Genomic DNA, 21,123 nt, shown 5'->3' with positions numbered 1-21,123 from the left:
ATTTGGGGGGATATTGCTTGGTCATATGGTCTACTTTGTTTAACATTTTGAGGATCTACCAAACTATTTCCCAGAGAGATGGAACCATTTTACATTACAGCCAGCAAAGTATTAGAGTTCCAGTTTCTCTGCAATCTCAACAACACATTATTTTTCCTTTTTTTAAAAAAATAAGCCATACTAGTGCCTTTAAAATGGTATTTCATTGTGATTTTAATTTCTATCCCTTCATGACAAAAGATGATCATCTTTCCATGTGCTAGTTGGCCATTTGTATATCTTCTTTTGAAAAATGTCTATTCAAGTCCTTTGCTCTTTTTTTTTTTCTCTGTCCATGTCATGCAGAAGTTCCTGGGTCAGGGATTGAATCCAAGCCACAGCAGTGACAATGCCAAGTCCTTAACTGCGAGGACACCAGGGAACTCCACTTTGCTGATTTTTTTAATTTAATTTTTTAATTTTAGGAGTTCCCATAATGGTGCAGCAGAAATGAATCTGACTAGGAACCATGAGGTTGCTGGTTTGATTCCTGGCCTTGCCATGAGCTGTGGTGTAGGTTGCAGATGTGGCTGGGAACTGATGTTTGCTATGGCTGTGGCATAGGCTGGCAGCTGTAGCTCTGATTGGGCCTAGCCTGGAAACCTCCATATGCCATGGGTGCAGCCCTAAAAAGAAAAAAAAAATTTAATTAAAAAATTTTAATTTAATTTAATTTATTTTTTGGTCTTTTGGGGGCCACACCTGTGGCATACGGAAGTTCCCAGGCTAAGGGTTGAGTCTGAGCTATAGCCGCCAGCCTACACCACAGCCACAGCAATGCAGGATCCGAACTACGTCTGTGACCTACAACACAGCTCACGGCAACACCGGATCTTTAACCCACTGAGCAAGGCCTGGGATCAAACCTTAATCTGTATGAATGCTAGTCAGATTTGTTAACCACTGTGCCACAACAGGAACTCCCAAAATTTTAATTTAAAAATTAAAAAATTTTCTATACCCCTGTGGCATATGAAAATTCCTCAGTCAGCTATCAAATCCCAGCTGGAGCTGAACCTATGCCATAGCTGCAGCAATCCACTGCATTAGGCCAGGGATCAAACTGGCATCTGAACAGAGACAAGCCATATCATTAACATACTCTGCCACAGTGGGAATTCTCCCTTAGCTCATTTTTACACTGGGTTCCTTTTCTTTTTGTTATGGAGCAGTAAGTTTTCTTTCTCTATATATATTCTTGAAACTAGGCCCTTAGAGCATATACTTTGCAATATTTTCTCCTATTCTGCACCTTGCGTCTTCACTTTCTTATCTTTTGATGTATGGAAGTTTTCAATTTTTATTAAGTCCAATTTATCTTTTTTCCCCTTTTGTTACTTGTGCACTGGTGTCATATTTAAGAATCAATTTTCAAATCCAAGGTCATAAAAATGTACTTTTTTGTTTTATTTTAAGAGTTTTATAGATTTAAGCTCTTGGATTTAGGTCAGATTCATTTTGAGTACATAACACATTCATTTTGAGTACATAATACAGTAAGAACATTAAAAAGTGAGTAAGAAAGACCTATATACATTAGTCAATCATTGGAGGCTTTTGCTGACCTTTTTAAAAGCACTTTAAAGTGTCCTAGTAGGAAAAAAAACCCGTGATGTTAAATCACTAATTGGATTTTCAAATAAGGTAGTTGAAATAAGAAAAAAACACATGATATATTATTGTTTAACTTTCTGAGGATCGGCCAAGCTTTTAATGTAGTCTTGCTATATATTACACAGTATTATATACTATTTATTACATAGTATTTGAGAGTGCCGACTTTAGCCTAATGCTTTTTTCTTCTACTGAAAATATCTTTCCCTAATAAGAAAATACACAGGCAAATGTGTTCCCTGTTTTTTTCTATTTTATCACATATTAAGTTAAAATGAAAGAAATGAATTACAATATTTACAAATCATTGGAGTAACTAGTCTAAAATAACTAACAACTACATGCTTAATACTTTTCTACCAGAGGTCTAATAATGGGAGAAGTATATTATAATGACGGTCAAAACAGACATTAGCAAAGAGAATGAAAGAGGAGTATATGCAGACAAAACCACTTAAAATTTTATAGAAAACAGAAAGTGGATATTATTATCACATAAGCAGAGCAACTAGGATCATGAAACAAAAGAGGAAATCTACGCTTCCATATAAACCTTTAACGGGCTCTAGACATATCAATGTCAAAAGCAGTGAAGAATTAAAGAGCACTGTAGAGTTGAAATAGGGGGAAAATGGAAGCAAGTTATATGACTTTTCTCAGTATGAAGTTTACTGCCACATACAATAATCTAGGAACTTGCACATCACACAAATGAAAGACAGCTAATACTTCATCTTTATAAAAATAATTGAATTGCTCTAAAGAAAAAATTTTTTAATTATCTGTTACTTAAATGGGCTCCAAAATAATGGCTAGCTCTTCCTCTTATCATCCTAAGATGGAGCTCACCTCTCATCAAGCTATTTCCGAGAACAGAGGATGTCCAGTTTGCTTTTAAAAATGAATTCATTACTTAGCCTTATCCATCATTTGACAGTTGTTCAACACAGATGAAAAGCTATTTTTTTAATGATGCTGAAATGCCCAGAGATAATACAGAAAACAGAACAGATTATTTCACTGGATAACATCATTAATTTTGATGTCAGACAGACTTTGGATAAAGTTCTGACTCTGAAATAAGCAACTGCAGGGAACTCAGCAAGGAACGTATGCTTGCTCTAACCTGTTTACTCCCCTGCACAAGTATAGTAACTTATCTGGAGCACTTCTAAAACATGTATCACGGAGTCTAGTACAGAGAAAATACGCAATGAATGTCGATGGTAATTATCGCAGTGGTGGTGATGGTGATGATAATGACAACGACGACGTTATTATGTCTTAAAAGGGGCTTTAGGAAAACATTTTGTGGGATTCTTAAGTTTAGTCATGAGAAATTTAAAACTCTTTATCTACTTCACCATTTGGCAAGAAGCAGTGATGCCCCCTATATATTTTACAGGAAAACACCTAGACAATAATGTTTTTCCTCTCTGAAATGGCTAACTTATTATATATCACCTAGGTGAAGAAATTTGGGGGACTGTTGTGTTTGTTTCTGTTTCATAAGAATTCTTATATTACTCTTTTTATTTTTCAGATCAACTTAAGGAAAATGGTAAACATTTATGATTCTTTACAAAATATGATATCCCTATTAACCATTTCATAAGTCTTATAGTACTCTTTTTATTTTTCAGATCAACTTAGGAAGGAAAATGGTAAACTTTTATGACTCTACAAAATATGATCTCCCTATTAACCGTTTCATAAGAAGTCATATATTACTCTTTATTTTTCAGATCTTCTTAGGAAGGAAAATGGTAAACTTTTATGACTCTACAAAATATGATCTCCCTATTAACCGTTTCATAAGAAGTCTTATATTACTCTTTTTATTTTTCAGATCTTCTTAGGAAGGAAAATGGTAAACTTTTATGACTCTTTACAAAATATGATCTCCCTATTAACCGTTTCATAAGAAGTCATATATTACTCTTTTTATTTTTCAGATCAACTTAGGAAGGAAAATGGTAAACTTTTATGACTCTTTACAAAATATGATCTCCCTATTAACCGTTTCATAAGAAGTCTTATATTACTTTTTTTATTTTTCAGATCAACTTGGGGAGGAAAATGGTAAACTTTTATGACTCTTTACAAAATATGATCTCACTATAACCGTTTCATAAGAAGTCTTATAATACTCTTTTTGTTTTTCGGATCAACTTAAGGAAATAAATGGTAAACTTTAATGACCATTTATGTGATTTTTCTATAGCGATTTTTCCTGCTTCCTTGCTTTTCCATTCCTCCCTCTGTATCATTTTCTCTTTTGTGATTTTTATTCATTCTTACTATATTACATCTTCCATTGCTTCTTTCTCTCTTTGTTCTTCTTCATCAGTTAACTCACTTTTCCTACTGACCCTTCTCTTTATCTAATGCATTATTTTTCTTACTGTCTCCCTGATGCTAACAATAATAACTCCTTCTCATGGTGCTGAGATGAATGAAATTCTAATGCGAAAAGATACTTGAAAGTGCTCTCATAGTGCTTTTGTGTCCACAAGCTGATTTTAAGAAAAATTCAAAAGCTCTTCTATGCAAGACACTTTTTAAGAAGTACAGTCGATTGTTCCTTGTAGAGCACACCATTGTTCTCTACCTTGAGATTGAAGCCTCACCTGGCTGGACCAGGAGTGGAGATTTATGGCATAGTGATATGGAGACTTTGCTTTGCATTTTAACAGACCTGGGTTCAAATCACTGATCTGTTCATTGACCAGCAGAAACTTCTCCATGTTATTGATCCCTTTTATTCTCAGATCTTTCTTTTGTGAACAGAGAAGCACTAATTTACAATTATTTTGCTAATATTAATCAAGTAATTACATAAAGCCCTTAGCAAATATTTAAGTCATTGGAAACACCAAATGAATTGTAGCTTCTTTTGCACAGATGATATAGAGCATGACAGCATTGCAGAGGATGATAACCATGAATATCAGCATTCCAAATTAGATTAAAAACAATACTTCACGGGGGATTTGATAATTTCCCTCTTGAATTTTAACTGTAAAATTATTTGTCTATGTTAGCACGTAATATGTTTTCTTATTTTCTTTCTTTTTTGGGGAAACATGTGCTGGAGAAAACTGAGGATTTTAAAAACCTTGATGAGTTAATTTATGTCTTTGTATATAATCCTTCCAAGCAAGTTTAATTTTTCTTTTTTCTGTAACATTAAAATGGAGTTTTCACTTTTTCCCCCAGGAATATTGCAAAAGGAAATTGGTAATGGTATTCTAATAGTTAAAATATTCTCAAGAGGATGTCCTCCTCTGATGATCCCCTGCTTCCTTTCATTCTTTCCCCTTAGCTCTTCATTTTAGGTATCTTTTGCATTTCCCCGTTGCCTCTGTATATTGCAGCTATCATGTTAGGAATAATTTTCTGCTTACCTTGATTAAGTCCTGAAAATCATGTGACTCAACTTTATTTTATGCATGAAAAACAATTTCCAAAGGGAGCAATGGCTTGACTAATGATAGTAATGACTACGGTAAATCCCTCAGAAGAATGCCTGTCTTTTTTCTGCGTCATCCTCTCTTTGAGAGTCCATGTCTTATGTGTGTATCTCCTTTCAGATGAGAGGAAAGCTCAATTTAAGAATGGTAAGTAATTTGGAAGTTCTTTCGTGGGATCAGATTCCACAAATAATAAGCTATCTAGCCCTTCTCTAAACCTCCTTCCCAGAAAGAGTCAGGCATGGTATACCATGGCATGTGCTCACTGTGTAGAAGCATAAATGGAAGAGAATCTGTGAAAGTGAGTTAACTCATTTTCTTTCCTAACTTAGAATATCCTTTTATTGAGACGGGGAAAAATTTAATTGTTTAATGGATATTTCCCAAGCGCTCCTTCCTTTGTCTTCACTTCCCTAACCACCCTCTTCTTTCCCTTTTCACTCTTTGTCTCACTCTTGTCAATTCTTTCTTCCTTCACCTCTGTTCTTTCCAAACCCTTACCTCTCTCCTTCCTCCTTTCCTCCTTCCCTCCTCACCCCTTCCATTTTATCCATTATGCTTTCTTTCCATCTTCATTTCTCAAACTATCCACTTTTATTTCCATCATTTCTTTATTTTCTTTGTTCTTATTTTTCTTTTTATTATTACTTCTCTTGCTTATAGCTTGATTTTTCTTTTGACTTTATACTTTTTCACATATATATACAAACCCAACAATTTTAAAGTTAAAGGAATGGTCACAGTATTGTGAGGAAGGAAAGGGATGGAGAGATAAATAACTGAATACTTAGAGAATACTGGTGATGAGAGAGGAAAAGATACACGAAGGACCAGGAAAGGGTAATCACATGTTCTCATGTTGTTCAATTGCAGGCTGGCAGAAGTCATCGTTGTATCCTGGTGAGTATGTTGCACTGAAGATGAGTCTAAGATAGACAGTTAAGCTCGTAAATTCTATAAAACATTGGGCTACTAACTACCACATGACAGAGAAATACATACATACATATATATATATATATATATAGAGAGAGAGAGAGAGAGAGAGAAGTGTATGTATATATATGTGCTTGCAACTTCTGGTCCATAGAAAACATAGCAAGAAAGATAATTTTTTAGTGTTTTTCTTTTCGCCTTTTCTCACCTGCCTCTCACAAGACAGAAGTTAATTAAACCAGATATTAAGAAATGAAAAAAGTATAATTTTCTCTTTTGTGATTTTTATTCATTCTCACTATATTACAACTTCAGTTCCTTGCCTAACTCAAAAACATAAATTTTTTTCTCTAATTTTTTCCACCGGTATTGGATTTTATCAAATGATTTTTCTGTGCCTATTGAGATGATTATGCTATGCTGTCCTTTATTTTATTAGTATGGTTTATTATATGAATTGATTTTTACATGTTAAGCTGATCTTGCATTCTGGGAACTAATCCCACTTGGCGGTGTGTGTAATCATTTTTGCATGGCTGTTATATTAAATTTACTAGTATGTTATTGAGAGTTTTGCATCTGTATTCGTGAAGGATATTTGTGATGTCTTTGGTTTTAGTACCAGGGTGATACTAGCCTCAGGATGATAAGGGAAATATTCTACCCACTTCTATTTTCTAGAAGATTTTGTTGAAGCTGGTATTTTCTGTCCTTTAAAGGTTTGATAAAACTCACCAGTAAAATCATCTGGGCCTGGGAATGAATTCGCATAAATTTTCAATTCAATTATTTTACTTGTTATAAGTCTTTCCAGATTTTCTATTTCTTAAGCCATTTTTAGTAATTTGCGTATCTTGGAGAATTTGTGTAGTTCGTCTAAGTTTAATTTGTCAGCTATGGATTTTAATAGAAGTTTCATTTGAGCTTTCTAAATTCTGTAGATTCAATAGTGATCTCATCAATATGTGGTTTCTCATTCTTATTGAGCAATCTAGTAAAATTTGCTGATTTCCTAAAAAAGCAAAATCTGTTTCAGTGATTTTTTTCCTAATAAATTTTGTTTTCTTTCATTGATTTCTAACCTAATCTTTATTATTTCATTATTTGATTGCTCTAAGCTTCGTTCACTCTTCTCTTTTCAGTCTTTTCATGGAGAAACTTAGGCTATTGGTTTAAGATAATACTTTTTCTCTACTTTGGACAATTCAAGCTCCAAATTTCCCTGTAGGTATTACTTTTAGCTGCATCCAATAAAGTTTGGTAGATAGTGTTCTCATTTTAATTCAATTCAAAATATTTTTAAAATTTTCTTTTGATTTTTTTATCCACAGATTGTTTATAAATATATCAATATCCAAATATTGCTAAATAAGAAATTTTCTTCTTTTTTGATTCCTAATTTAATTTTATTGTAACCAGAGATCATCTTTTTTACAGCTGTCTTTTTATTAATCGCTTTAAATATTTTTTCATGAATGAGCGTTTCTCAGTTTGATGTGTGCCTTTGTCAATTTCCACCATTGCAAAGTGATCATTTTTTTATAATTTTTCCAGTTTTAATTGTTGCTTTTGGGGATAGGATTTAGGCTTCTCATTCATTCCCTTCCAGTTAGTTTCATGCATCAATAACTATTTCCTAAGTAGAACTCTAGATATATTTGTCTAGCGTTTTTCCCTATATGTCTTCTGTATGGTTGCTCACTTGAAGCTACCCAGTATAACTGTAAAAATTCCATCATCTTGATCTTTGCTTATTCTTGACTTTCTTAAGTCATTTTGTTCAATAAAGAAATTCCACTAGTGCCTTATGCTAAAATTGCACATTTAATTTCATTTCTTATTTTAGGTGACCTATGAAAGCCATTGTCATACTTGTTCTAAAAAGGCCAAGATTGTAAATATTTTAAAGTTTATGGGCCATATGGTCTCTGTCACAATTACTCAACTGTGCCTTTTTAGCACAAAAGCAACCATAGACAATGCATAAAGAGATAGCATGGTTGTGTTACAATAAAACTATTTACACTGACAGATGGGCTGGATTTGTCTCCTGGACTAACACAGGAACTGACTCTGGATCTAGAAAAAGTCACTTTTAGAACCCTGAAAAATCCACCCATTTCTGGAGTTTTTCATTTATTTTGATTATGTTTTATATTAAATATGTATTTAAAAGACAAATAGTTCTTAAAATAAATGGTAATAACAGATCCAGTGGATACTCTCTTTTCAAGTTCATTCCTATAGATCCTGTTTAGGGCACAAGATATATTGTCTAAATGATTATAGAAAAAAAGTTTTAGAACTGTTTTGTCTCTTCTTATCATGGCTGTCTCTATATGCAGTCAGGTTTATCTGTTTCGTCACTCTTACCACCTAAGCATTGAACTAAGACTGCACTTTTTAATTGTTGGTTGCAGTTTTGCACTTTCATTTATTATGGCACTATCTGCATTGAGCAGTGTAATGAACTTTAATTTTTATAAAAATCAACTCATATCTCTCTGGTTTAACCTCTTGCATACAAATTAATATGAGTGTATCTAGGTCTGTGATTCTCCTGGGCAACTCTATTCAAAATAGTAGCTCTGAGAACTAGTTTTTTTCCAGTCTTCTGTCTTCTCCATTTCTAGGGCCTTATAATTCTGGCATTGGGTGGGAAAGTGTTAGAATGGGAATGAAAAAAAAATCAAGTGAACTACTTTATTGTCCAACCTAGAAATGATATGGTTGCCTGCTGAGCACATTGTAATGACCATAACTCAGTTGTATCATCTCACCTAAAGACGATGAAGGTGGTGAGGGTTGGTATGTAATTCTACTCTTTTTTAAGAAGAGGATAACTGCTTGTAGTCTGCACTACATAATATATAAGTTAGAGGGATTAGTTCTTATGAGAGCATTTAATAAGAAAAGCAGTGGAGGAGTTCCCGTTGTGGTGCAGTGGTTAACGAATCCGACTAGGAACCATGAGGTTGCGGGTTCAGTCCCTGCCCTTGCTCAGTGGGTTAACGATCCGGCGTTGCCGTGAGCTGTGGTGTAGGTTGCAGACGCAGCTCGGATCCCGCATTGCTGTGGCTCTGGCGTAGGCCGGTGGCTACAGCTCCGATTCAACCCCTAGCCTGGGAACCTCCATATGCCACGGGAGCGGCCCAAGAAATAGCAACAACAACAACAACAACAACAACAAAAAGACAAAAGCCAAAAAAAAAAACAAAAGAAAAAAAATAGATAAGTGAATGGATATATTAGGTAAGTGAATGGATATATTAGGTAAGTGAAAGGGCTGAGTGTAGACCACTCTTTCAAAGGAAACTGTCTGTCAAGGGAAGACAAAAGACAGCAGAATCTGTGACAGAATGCAGGTTAGAAGGAAGGAATTTAGTTTGTGCTTGTTTTGATTGCTTTGCTTACTTTTGTTTTGTTTTAAAATGAGAAGCACCAAAAAGTATGTTTATGCAGAAAGGAGATTGGAGAGTGAGAGATGGAAGTGATTAGAGAGAAGCTACCACGTGAAATGATTATGCCTGGAAAGAATGGAGATGGTGATATTCAAGCCCACAAATGAAGACTGCATAAGAGAACACAAGGTGTAAAAGGTCTTTAAGGGAAAAGAACAGCATTGCCAAATCATGGTTTAAAATATTCACTCAGGCTGCATTTAGGCGTTGACTAAAATAACCAGCATAAGTGATGGATCCAGTGGAGAGTTAATGCCACTGGAGGCCAAGACCCTACAAAACTGGGGGAGATATTATGAAAGCAAAGGGAACAGCAGGCTCTGGAGAAGAGGAACACCTCTGAGTGCCTGAGATGATGAGAAATTACAGGAACCACGGAATTGTTTGTGCAGTTAAATCGTAAAAATTCTTCCAGTGATTTTTGCTTATCAGTTAATTATGGTCTGGATTTGTCACCTTTGGTCTTTTCGAGAGGGGAGCTCGCACATTACTATGTCCCACAGGTTTGTATCTAATTATCGCAACCCCAGACTTAGCCCTGATTCATGCTCCATTACTAACCACCAGTTACTAACAATCTCCACAGCCAATGTTATACAGAAACAATCACCCAGCATTATGTGGGGTCCTTGCATAGAGTTTCTCTTTAATCTTTCTGAAAGTCCCTCTGACCTGTATATTTGTTCATTAGGTCCTTTTCAAATCCTTCCTCTAATGCTCTTGGGTACCATTTTTGTCATGACTTTGCCTCTGAAATGAACCAATATTTTATTTTATTTTTATGAACCCTAGAAGATTCTCTAAATTTTCATCAATGAAACACAAAAGGTTTATGCACCAAAATACTCTCCCAGCAGTAAAAACAATACCTACCCCTCCTCAGCCTCATGGACTAAATGACAAAGGTGAACTGATTTATCAGTAAGTCATTAGTTGTGGCTGATTTATTTCTGCAATCATTCTTATCTGGGCAATAAAAGCTTCTGAATAACTTTCTTTTTTTTTTTTTTCTAAGGTGATGTGTTCAAAGATCAGCAACAAACCACGAAGGGATGAAAGAGAAAGAGAAACACAGAAACACAAGTTCCTTATTACACTAGGTAGAACATTCATGGAAAGAGAATGGAGATGGGAAAATCAGTGAACTTTGGGAAAAGAAGATGTATGGATTATTTTATCTGAGTCACTTTGAAAACATAAGTGACAAGAGAGTTTAAAAGTGCATTTCGTTTAGTAGGTTTTTACTCTCTTTCACACTACGCAAGCACGTATAAACGAACAAAACTAAAAGAAGCTGGATATCAAGGAAACCGGTTTCTGAGCATTAGAAGGGAAAAAACAAATGGTTGTCCTTTCATTTGGTATGTGATTTTAATATGTTTTTGGAAATATATTTTGAGAGCAACATGTGCACTTGGAAGAGTGTACATCATGGTTTTTCCTCATCTGCCTCTGTGACAGGTGCACCTGGCTGAAACCAGAAGCTTGGGCCATGGCATTCACTATAAGGGCAATACAGCTCAAAAGCAAAACATTGGGGAAAAAAAGGGGGAGAGAGAGAAAAAAAGAAAAGCAAAACTTGGAAGAACTGCCAAAAACTGAACTTGAACGAATGATACACAAAGTATTGACATACCTGAAGGTGACATGGGCTGGTCTAAAGTAGGGAAGCTGAACCAGTTCTTTTTACCAATAAAGGCAGAATCTAAAGCAAAGATCTGAGTGATTTTCCAGAAATGCCTTTATCATCATTAACTTTTTTTCTGGCTTCCATAATGAGTTAACAGAGAAACCATCCCCCACTCCTCTGGTCAGCGATAGGCCAAGGTATCTCACTTCAGTAGCTAGAATTACATTAGGTTTACTTGGTAGAAACTCCCGATGCTTTCAATGGAATTTTCATGGTAGGGCATGGATGTTATTTTTGGCTTAGTTTTTTCCCTATTTTACTTTCAATGGAATTTTTATGGTAGGGCATGGATGATATTTTTGGCTTTATTTTTTTTTCCTATTTTACTTTTTTTAAATATTCATAAGCAACAACAGTTTCACCAGTAGTGAGAGAGTACATAGCAAACATTAGGCTCCTAGAGGGAAAGGAATGTGAACATCACCACCTTGGACATCCTGGCATTCACACAAGGTCACAGTTTGCTTTAAGTTCCTACAGTTCTTCAAAGTGAGGGAGAGTTTTCGGAGGAGCTGGCTCATCTGATGTTCCTTGAGCACACAAGACCATTAAAATCTGTTTTAAATCTTTTCCATTATCAAAATACATCCTCCAAATAGCACAGTTCTGCATTTCTCATCTGCAAAGTGTTCTGTGTACATATTTTCACTAGTCTGCCTGACTGGAGGAGGGGGTGGGTTTGAGAACTTGTTGCACTGAGTCATCCAAATCGCCCATCTACGGTGGGAGGGATGGGTGGACTGGGGATTTGGGATGGAAATGTTCTAAAATTAGGTTGCAGAGTTCTGGCCTGGCTCAGCAGAAACAAATCTGACCAGCATCCATGAGGAGGCAGATTCAATCCCTGGCCTCGCTCAGCGGGTTAAGGATTCTGCATTGCCGTGAGCTGTGGTGTAGGTTGCAAACACAGCTTGGATTTGGCATTGCTGGCTGCAGTGTAGGCCAGTGGCTACAACTCCGATTCCACCCCTAGCTGGGAACTTCCATATGCTGTGGGTACAGCCCTAAAAAGACAAAAAAAAAAAAAAAAATTAAGTTGTGATGATGGTTACACAACTATAAATATAATAAAAATTCACTGAATTATAAAGAAATAAACAAAAAATTAAAATATAAAAAAACCTCAAAAAACAAAAAAACAAATTGTCCATCTGAGAAGAGAGATCACAGACAGAGCATTCGCAGACATGGAGTGAATGGCTCCAAGGCCAAAGAAATGTATGATGCTGGCATCATTGTGGGGACTGACAGTCATGAGGGCCAAATAAGGTTTTCAGTCCAGAGATCAAATCTGAGGAATTAAGACATGTCTAGGATATTTAGACAATCATCCCTAGAATTTTGTATATATTTTATGAGTTTAAACTGAATGCAAGTGATCCAACAATAAATGAATGGTGGGTTATTTCTGAGTTCTTCTGTACAACAAGCATTAGAATTTCTAATTTAGTTTTATGGGCTGACGTCGCTTAAGGTATGGGAGTATCCTGGAGAAAGCAAACTCTTGACAAATGTAAGTATCTATTGGAGATTTTTGCACAGACCAGCTATAAACATTTATGGGCCTGGAGACGTAAAATTAAGAATCAGCTACCCTCAATGGCCCAGGTAGATTTTCCATAAACTGTAATATCAGTAAGGCTAGATTGCAAAAACTATAGTGGCAATATATATATATATATATATATATATATATATATATATATATATACACATATACACACAATCCTCAACTCTGAAAAAATGTAAGAACATAAAACTAGAAATTTGGTATACTGGAATTCCCATCATGGCTCAGTGGTAAGGACCCATTATTGTCTCTGTGAAGATGTGGGTTCAATCCCTGGCCTCCCACAATGGGTTGAGAACCAGGCATTTCTCTAAGCTTTGGCATATGTTGCAGATGCAGCTTGGATCCAGTGTTGTCCTGGCTGTGGCAAAAGCCTCAGTTGCAGCTCCAATGTGATCCCTGGCCCAGGAATTTCCATATGCCACAGGTGTGGCCATAAAAAGAAAAGAAAAAAAAAGGAAATAACAAGTTGGTATACTGATATTTCACTTAAACGTCTATGCTATTCTCTTGAAAATAATAATAATAATAAAAGCAGGAAGAAGGACAGCCATTCATCAGAGGATATTAACATGTGTGTGTGTCTTCATGTGAGCATATATATCAGCTTTACATTTATGTGAAGTCAAATTTATTGCCATCATGTGAGCAAAGGAGAGTAAAGTACAGTCCAGAGTCCCCTTCTCTGGGGCTTCCTGTCCTTGTGCCCCTCTCATACCCCTGCTGGTTACAGAACAGGGAGGAAGACAACTGGGTGTTGTGACTGACACTTGCAGGTGGCAGGCTTCAGTATTTCAGAGGGGGCTCAAGAGAAGCGAAGAAACAGACCTATTTTGTTGATGATTAAGCCAGGTGAGTTAAAAGTAAAGGGTGTTCCCTTGGGGAATTAGAAAGAGAAGAGCCTGAGAAAGGTCAATGGAGACATGACAAATTTAGATTAAAAGGCCCAAATTTAGTGTCTTTGATTCTCATAATTTGTCCATCTTTCTTTTTCTTTTTTTTTTTTTTTTTTCATTCCCTGGTTAGAAAACTTGACGAGCTCCTCTAGAACAGCTGTATGCTCTCCAGTGCTGGGTACTGGGCTTTCACCCTGCTCTCTCTGGTCTTCAGAACTTGTCTGGCTCTGTCCCAAATGGGCCTGTACCCATCCCATGGCCTCTGTCTCTTCCTTCATATTTCAGTTCCCCTTTCATCACTGTCTGTCCAACAGGCTTTTTTTTTTTTTTTTTTTTTTTTTTTGTCAGGTGAGAACATTCTCTGAGTCCTGCTCCTTCCCTGTACCTCCTTCCCTAAACTCAGTCTCTCCTAAACAGATGAGGGAAATGGGACTTCATCCTTGTAATCTTAATTAATTACTTACTATAATAGTATCTAAAGCAGAATATGAAAAACAGGTACTATTAAAATGCATGTAAAAAGAGTTCACTAAGATATAGAAGCATAATCCTCTTCTCTTCCTCTCCTACAAATGCCTTAGTAAAAGAGTTATCTTTTGTAAAAAGAATTGCAACAATTAGACTTTTGCTGCCTATTTCCCAGCACTATGTTCCGTCATTCTGTAAAGGGAATACATTTCCTGCAGAACTGTCTATATTATACCATATGCATTTGCCAGCTATGTGTTATATTTCCTCCTTTTGTTTCCTTGATCATGTCTTCAGAAGGAAAAAGAGTTAAAGTTTTGTTAAGGTCCAATTTATAGATTATTTATGACTCATAGTTTACATGTCCTAAGAAATTCTTGCCTAATCCAAAGTCTCAAAAAAATTCCTCCTACGTGTTTTCTTAGATGATTTATAACTTTTGTTTTATATGAAGCTCTATGAGCCTTTTTGAAAAGTTTTCAATATTGTGAGATAAGAGTTCATGATTACTTTTTTCCATATTGTTCCAATGCTATTCATTGAAAAATTATCCTTTCTCCTACTGAATGCCTTTGGCACTTTTGTTGCAAATCGTTGAAGCAAATACGTACGGATGGATTTCTCTATTACTCCTTCAGGTACACTAGTCTATATATCTCTGCTAATGCTAACAACATACTTCAGAGATAGTGTAGCTTACTGAAATTTAAAAATATATATAAGCCCTCTGGGTTTTTCTTCATTTTAATATTTCTTTGACTGGTCTAGGGCTTTTGGCATCATTTTGTGAATTTCCAAAGTAAAAGGCAGCTAAATTTTGATGGGGGTTATGTTGGTGCAATAGGTGATTTGGGGGAGAACTGTGATTTTAACAATAGTGAGTCTTACAACACATAAACTATGGAAGTTCTCTCCCTTCACGCTTTCTTTAATTTTTCATAGACGAGATCCTATATGTCCTTTGTTATGTATATTTTAAAGTATTTTACACTTCTGCTAATACAAATGGAGTCTTCTGTATTTATCATGGTTATTGCTAGTGCATACACTTAAATCGATAATTGTATACTAACTTTTATTCTATAACCTTGCCATGTAGACTTATTAGTTGTTGTTAGTTTGCTTTGTGGATTCCTTAGATTTTTTTTTTTTTTGCATTGATTATTTTTTTGCACATTATCTGCAAATAGAGATAGTTTTACTTTTTTTCTTTCTGATTTTATGCTTTTTTTCTTTTTACTGCTAATACTTCAAGTAAATTATTGATGAGAAGTCATGAGAATGGGCTCCATTTTTCTGTATTTTAATCTTTAAGGAAAACATTCCATATTTCACCATTAAGTACGATTGATATAAACTTTAGGGTTTTTCACAGATTTCACTGATCAGATTAAGGAAATTCCCCTTTATTACTATTTTAGTGACACTTTAATTTTTAAAACCGTGAGCAGATGGAGTATTTCGTCCATTTTTTTTTTTTTTTTTGTCCTTTGGAATGATTATCTGTTTTTTCCTTTATTTTCTTAATATGATGCATTGCATTAATTGCTTGAGAATATTGACTGGTCTCGCATTGTTGGGATACATTCTATTGACTCCAATCTTCTCATATATTTTGGATTCAAAATTGCAATTTCTTTGTAAAGGCTTTCTTTGTCTTTGTTTATGTGTGCTGTTGGGTGTGGAACTTACTTTTTGTGTAACATCTTTGCCAGGTTTTGTTTTTAGTTTTGTACTGATCTCATGAAACAAGTTGATAAATGCTCCCTCCTTCACGGTTTCTTCAAGAGTTTCTGAATGATTGGTGTTATTTTTTCTCCTAATGGTCAAAAGAATTCACAAGTGAAATTACTGTTCTGAACTTTTGTGTGTGTGGAAAGGTTTTTCTGACAAATTCCATTTCTTTAAGAGACTTAGGGAAAATGACATTTTATGTTTCTCTTGTACCACCCATAGTAAATTGTATTTTCAAAGAATTTTTAAGAAATTTAATCACGCTTGCCCAATTCGTTCCTATAAATTGATAAAGATATTCTTCCATTATCCTTTTAATATATGTAGATTTTATAGTTACAGATCTTCTTTTATTCCTAATATTGGTGATTTGTGTTAACTCTTTTCAGTTCTTGATCTGATAAATGAATAGTTTATCAATTTTGCTGTCTTTGCAAAGAACCAATTTTTGGCTTTTAAAATTTTTTCTCAATCATTCACCTCTTTCCTTTTGTAGATTTCTGTTAGTTTGTGAAATTGACAAGCTGATACCAAAGAACTCAAAATAATGTAAGTACCTTCTTTCTTACACTTTGCAATAACTTTGCTTCTGGAATATATTCTGCAGTAGATTGGTGTAATTATTGATATGATTGCATTTATGTTTACATATATATACATAAATACACACACACACATAATATTACTTGTCTCCTCTGATTTTTGTGCTCTATACTCCCTTCTCAGTATTCCTTGGATTACTTGAATATTTTTAGGTTAGGATACGATTTTCACTTGTCTTTTGACTTTTTAGCTTCAACTCTTTGCATCATTCTTATATATTTTTTAAACAGGTATGTATGTCTCTAAAAGAAAAGAAGGGAAAAGTGGATTATTTCATACATCTAAATATTTAACACTGTTGATACCCTTCATTCTTTTCTGAAGCTCTGATTTTTCTTCTGGCAGAGTGAAGAATTTCCTTTAGCATTTCTTAAAGAGGGAGTTTGCTGATGACTCATAACTTTTAATTACCACAAAATATCTTTATTTGTCATTAACCTTGAAGGATATTTTTGGCTTACATTAGAATCTGGGGTTGGAAATTATTATTTTTTTTAACTTTCTTTCACGCTACGAAGATACTGTTTCACTGCCTTTGGCCTTTCAGAGTTTCTGATAAGACTCTGTACCATCAAATCTTTGTTTCCCTTATGGAATATGTCACTTTTCTGGGTACTTTAACAGTCTTCTTATCTTTGGATTTTTCAGCTTTAATTTCATATGCCTATGCATGGTGTTCTTAATATTTATTCTTTTGGGGGCTCCACTGAACCGATTGGAACTTTAAATTTGTTGTTTTTGACTAAATTTTGGAGGAGAAGTTGAAGAAGAACCATTACTTCTTCAAATATTTTTCTGACACATTCTCTTTCTACTTTCTCTGATTGCACACATCTATACATAGTGCCCTCTGCTGTGGTCCTACTGGTCCCTCAGTCTCTGTTGTTCTTTTCCTCATTCTGTGTCTCTCTTATCGGATTGGATCATTGTGACGTTCATATATATATATTTTTTAGATATTGTACTTTTTAAGTTTAAAAATTCCCATGTGATTCTTTTTTATATTTACTTGTTTTCTGTGAATTTCCTGTTTTTATTCATAATGAACAAGTTTTTCTTTATCTTACCAGTCATAGTTACAGCAGGTTTAGAGTCATTGTTAGATATTTCCAACACTTCGTTCATTAGCGGGATGCAATTTATTGCTCATCTTTTACCTGGAGAATGTGTCACATTTAACTGGCACTTCATATATCACTTAATTTGGACTGTAGCCTGGACTATTTCAATGTTATGTCACAGAAACTCTGAAATCTTTTACATATTCTTAATTGGTATAGAATTATTTGCTTTAGTGGACACCTGTTAAAATTCAAACTGTAAGCTCTATGATGCCTGTGGTGGGTGACACTTAGATCTCAGTTCAGATTTTATAAGAAGTCATCCCCAAAAGGACATGGATGACAACTCAAAGGGATTTAGGACAAGTCTGTATGTGACTCTTGGTTTCTCTTTTTTGGTTCTCCTCTCCTGTATTCCTCTTTCATTCTTCTGTGTTCTTAGTTCTTTCTCTGGTTGCTATATACAAAAATATGAGACTTTCTATTAGAATATAAGCAACATTGCTAACTGGGTGCCCTCAGGGTAAAGGCACAGCAGTTAGGAAACCTGATTTATGCTGGTCACTTGCTTCAAGTTTTTACTCGCCAACAAATTCTGTCTGTTTTTGTTCACTCTCCAGGGCTCTTGAGTAGTTGCTTCTTAGTTTTCATCCAAAGTTTAAGGTTCCTTTCTGTGAGGAGGGTCAGTTTGTTACTAGGCTAATCCTCTAAAGAGAGGCAAACATTTTTTTACCTTAAAATATATCAGGCCAATATATGTATAGCTGGGTTACATTGCTGTACAGCAGAAATTGACAAAACATTGTAAATCAACTATAATAAAAATTAAAAAAATATACCAGCGCATTTTATATCTGTCAAATTTATTCCAAAATGATTCACACTGTTGGCAGGATATGAAAACTCCAGTTACTCCACATGTTCACCAAACTTGGCAGTATCAGCATTTCATTTTAGGTATTTTAGAGAATGCATAGCATTATCACCTATTGTGTTTAATTTGCATTTCCTTGATGGTCGATGGAGCTGAGAATATTTGCAAATATAGATTTATTGACAAAATACAACTTTCTATAATCCAAAATCTCAGCAAACTCGATGAAGAGGAAGGTACCACAACAGGCTAACATAAATATAATATTGTTCATACAAACAAGCACAGCTAACATCTTGCTGAATGGTGAAAAGCTGAAAGCTTTTCCTCTAAGATCAGAAAGGATGTGTGTCCACTCTTGCAACTTCTATTCAGCATAATTCAGGCATTCCTCTTTTTATTGCATTTCATTCTACTGTGCTTTGCAGATATTGCATTTTTTACAAACTGAATATTGTGGCAATCCTGCCTTGTCAGATGATGGTTAGCACTTTTAGCAGTAAAGTATTTTTTATTGAGACATGCACTTTTTTGACATAATTTGATTGCACACGTAATACACAGTAGTATAAAGGAAACATAACTTTTATATGCACTAGGGAACCAAAAACTTATGTGACTTATGTTATTGAATATTGGAACTGAAGATGCAATATCTCCAAGGTATGTCTGTACTCAAAATCCTAGCCAGATCATTAAGGCAATAAGAGAAGTAAAAGGAATCCCATCAGAAAGACGTAAAATTGTCTGTTTTCAGATGACAGAAAAATATATGTAGGAAACCATGAGGCTTTCATAAGAACATCATTAGAACTGAAAAATAAATTCAGTGGTTATAGGAATCAGAGGTATTTCTATGTAATAACAAACTAACTAAAAGAGAAATTCAGAAAGCAGCTCCATTTAAAATAGCTTCAAATAGAATAAAAATGAGGAATAAAATGAACCAAGAATGTGAAAAATCTGTACACCAAAGACTGTAATGACACTGTTAAGGAAATTGAAAAAGACCCAAATACATAAAAAATATATCCCATATTCCTGAGTTGGAAGAATTAATTTTGTTAAAATGTCCATACAACCCAAAGTAATCTACAGATTCAAGGTAGTATGTATCTTAATTCCAATGGCATTTTTTACATAAAGAGAAAAAGTAGTCTTAACATTTGTATGGAACCACAAGGGAACTTGAATAGTCAAAGCAATCTCAAGAAAGAAGAATAAAGCAGGAAACATCATGCTTCCTGATTTAACACTACATTCTAAAACTATAGTAATCAAAACTGTATGATACTGGCATATAAACAAAAGCATAGTTCAATGACAATCGAGAACCCAGAAATAAACCCATAAAGAAGTTAAATTATTTTTGATTAAGTTATGAATAATACTCAAGGGGTATAGTGTGGTCTCTTCAATAAATGACATCAGGAAAATGGGAAAGCCACATGCAGAAAAATGGCATTGGAAATCTATCTTACAAATTAACCCCAAATGGATTAAAGACTAAAAAATAAGATTTGGTATCATAAAACCACTAGAAGAAGACATGGAGAAAAGCTCTTTGACATCAGTCTAGATAGTAATTTTTTGAATTTGACACAGAAAGGACAGGTACCAGAAGCAAAAATAAGTAATGGGATTACATTAAACTAAAAACTTTCTGTACATCAAAGGAAATAATCAGCACAATGAAAAGGCATCTGAGGAAGTGGGAGACAAAACTGTAAATCATATCAGATAAGGGAATAGTATAGTGAATACATATAGAGAGCTCAAACAACTCCATAGCAAACAAACATCCAAAAGGGAAAAAAAAACAAAAACAAAAACTTTACTTAAATATGGACAAAGGACCTGAATAAAAATTTCTCCAAAGATATGCAAATATGCAAAGAATATATGAAAAGGTACTTAACATCCTTAATCATCCAGATAATGAACCCCAATAAGATATCATCTCACACCTGTTGAAATGGCTATCATCACAAAGGCAAACAGTAACAAATGTTGGTGAGGATGTGAAGAAAAGTGGACCCTCACGCGCACTGCTGGTGGGAATGAAATTGGTATAGTTACTATGGAAAACAGTATGAAAGTACCTCAAAAGTTAAAAGTCAAGCATCAGGACTTCCCATCATGGCTCAGCGGTAAGGAACCCAACTAGTATGCATGAGGACATGGGTTCAATCCCTAGCCTCGCTCAGAGGGTTAAGGCTTTGCCATGAGTTGTGTTGTAGGTCACAGATATAGCTTGGATCTGGAATTGCTGTGGTTGTGACATAGGCCAGAAGCTGCATTTTCAACTGGTCTCCTATCCTAGGAACTTCCATATGCCATGGGTGCGGGACTAAAAAGCAAAAAACAAACAACAACAACAACAAAAAACCCCTATCATATGATCCACCAATCCCGTTTCTGTATATACATTTAAAGGAATTAAAATCAGAATCTCAAAGTAATATTTGCACTCTTATGTCCATTGCTGCATTATACACAATACCTAAGATATTACAAAACCTAAGTGTACAAAAGATGAGTGTACAAAGAAAATGTGGATAGGTGTACAATGATATATTATTCAGCCTTAAGATCACCACTGATACATTTTCGGAAAACTTGTAAATCCATTTTCTAATACAGGAAATTGAATGTCTTCTGACTGTAGAACTTCAAATCGCAGCTCATCTACATTTACCGGTGA

The 21,123-nt window shown here is 34.8% G+C and overlaps 1 protein-coding gene across 22 annotated transcripts in view; it reads left to right on the top strand.

The window, feature by feature from the left end:
* The first annotated feature begins 948 nt into the window (after nt 1-948).
* LOC100518053 (paramyosin) overlaps nt 949-21,123 on the top strand; it is a 121,092-nt gene continuing 100,917 nt past the window's right edge. For 11 of the 22 annotated variants that reach the window (XR_002341246.1, XR_002341247.1, XM_021082057.1 and 8 more), the window contains exons 1-2: nt 12,919-13,635; nt 16,378-16,430. The gene's annotated coding sequence lies outside the window, so the exon portion shown is untranslated. The other 11 variants (XM_021082058.1, XM_021082051.1, XM_021082050.1 and 8 more) reach the window with 10 other exon arrangements.

This window comes from Sus scrofa, unplaced genomic scaffold (assembly GCF_000003025.6).
Source record: "Sus scrofa isolate TJ Tabasco breed Duroc unplaced genomic scaffold, Sscrofa11.1 Contig437, whole genome shotgun sequence".
NCBI lineage: Eukaryota > Metazoa > Chordata > Mammalia > Artiodactyla > Suidae > Sus > Sus scrofa.
The sequence above is the reverse complement of the archived record's forward strand: the minus strand, read 5'-3'. Positions and strand labels throughout refer to the sequence as shown.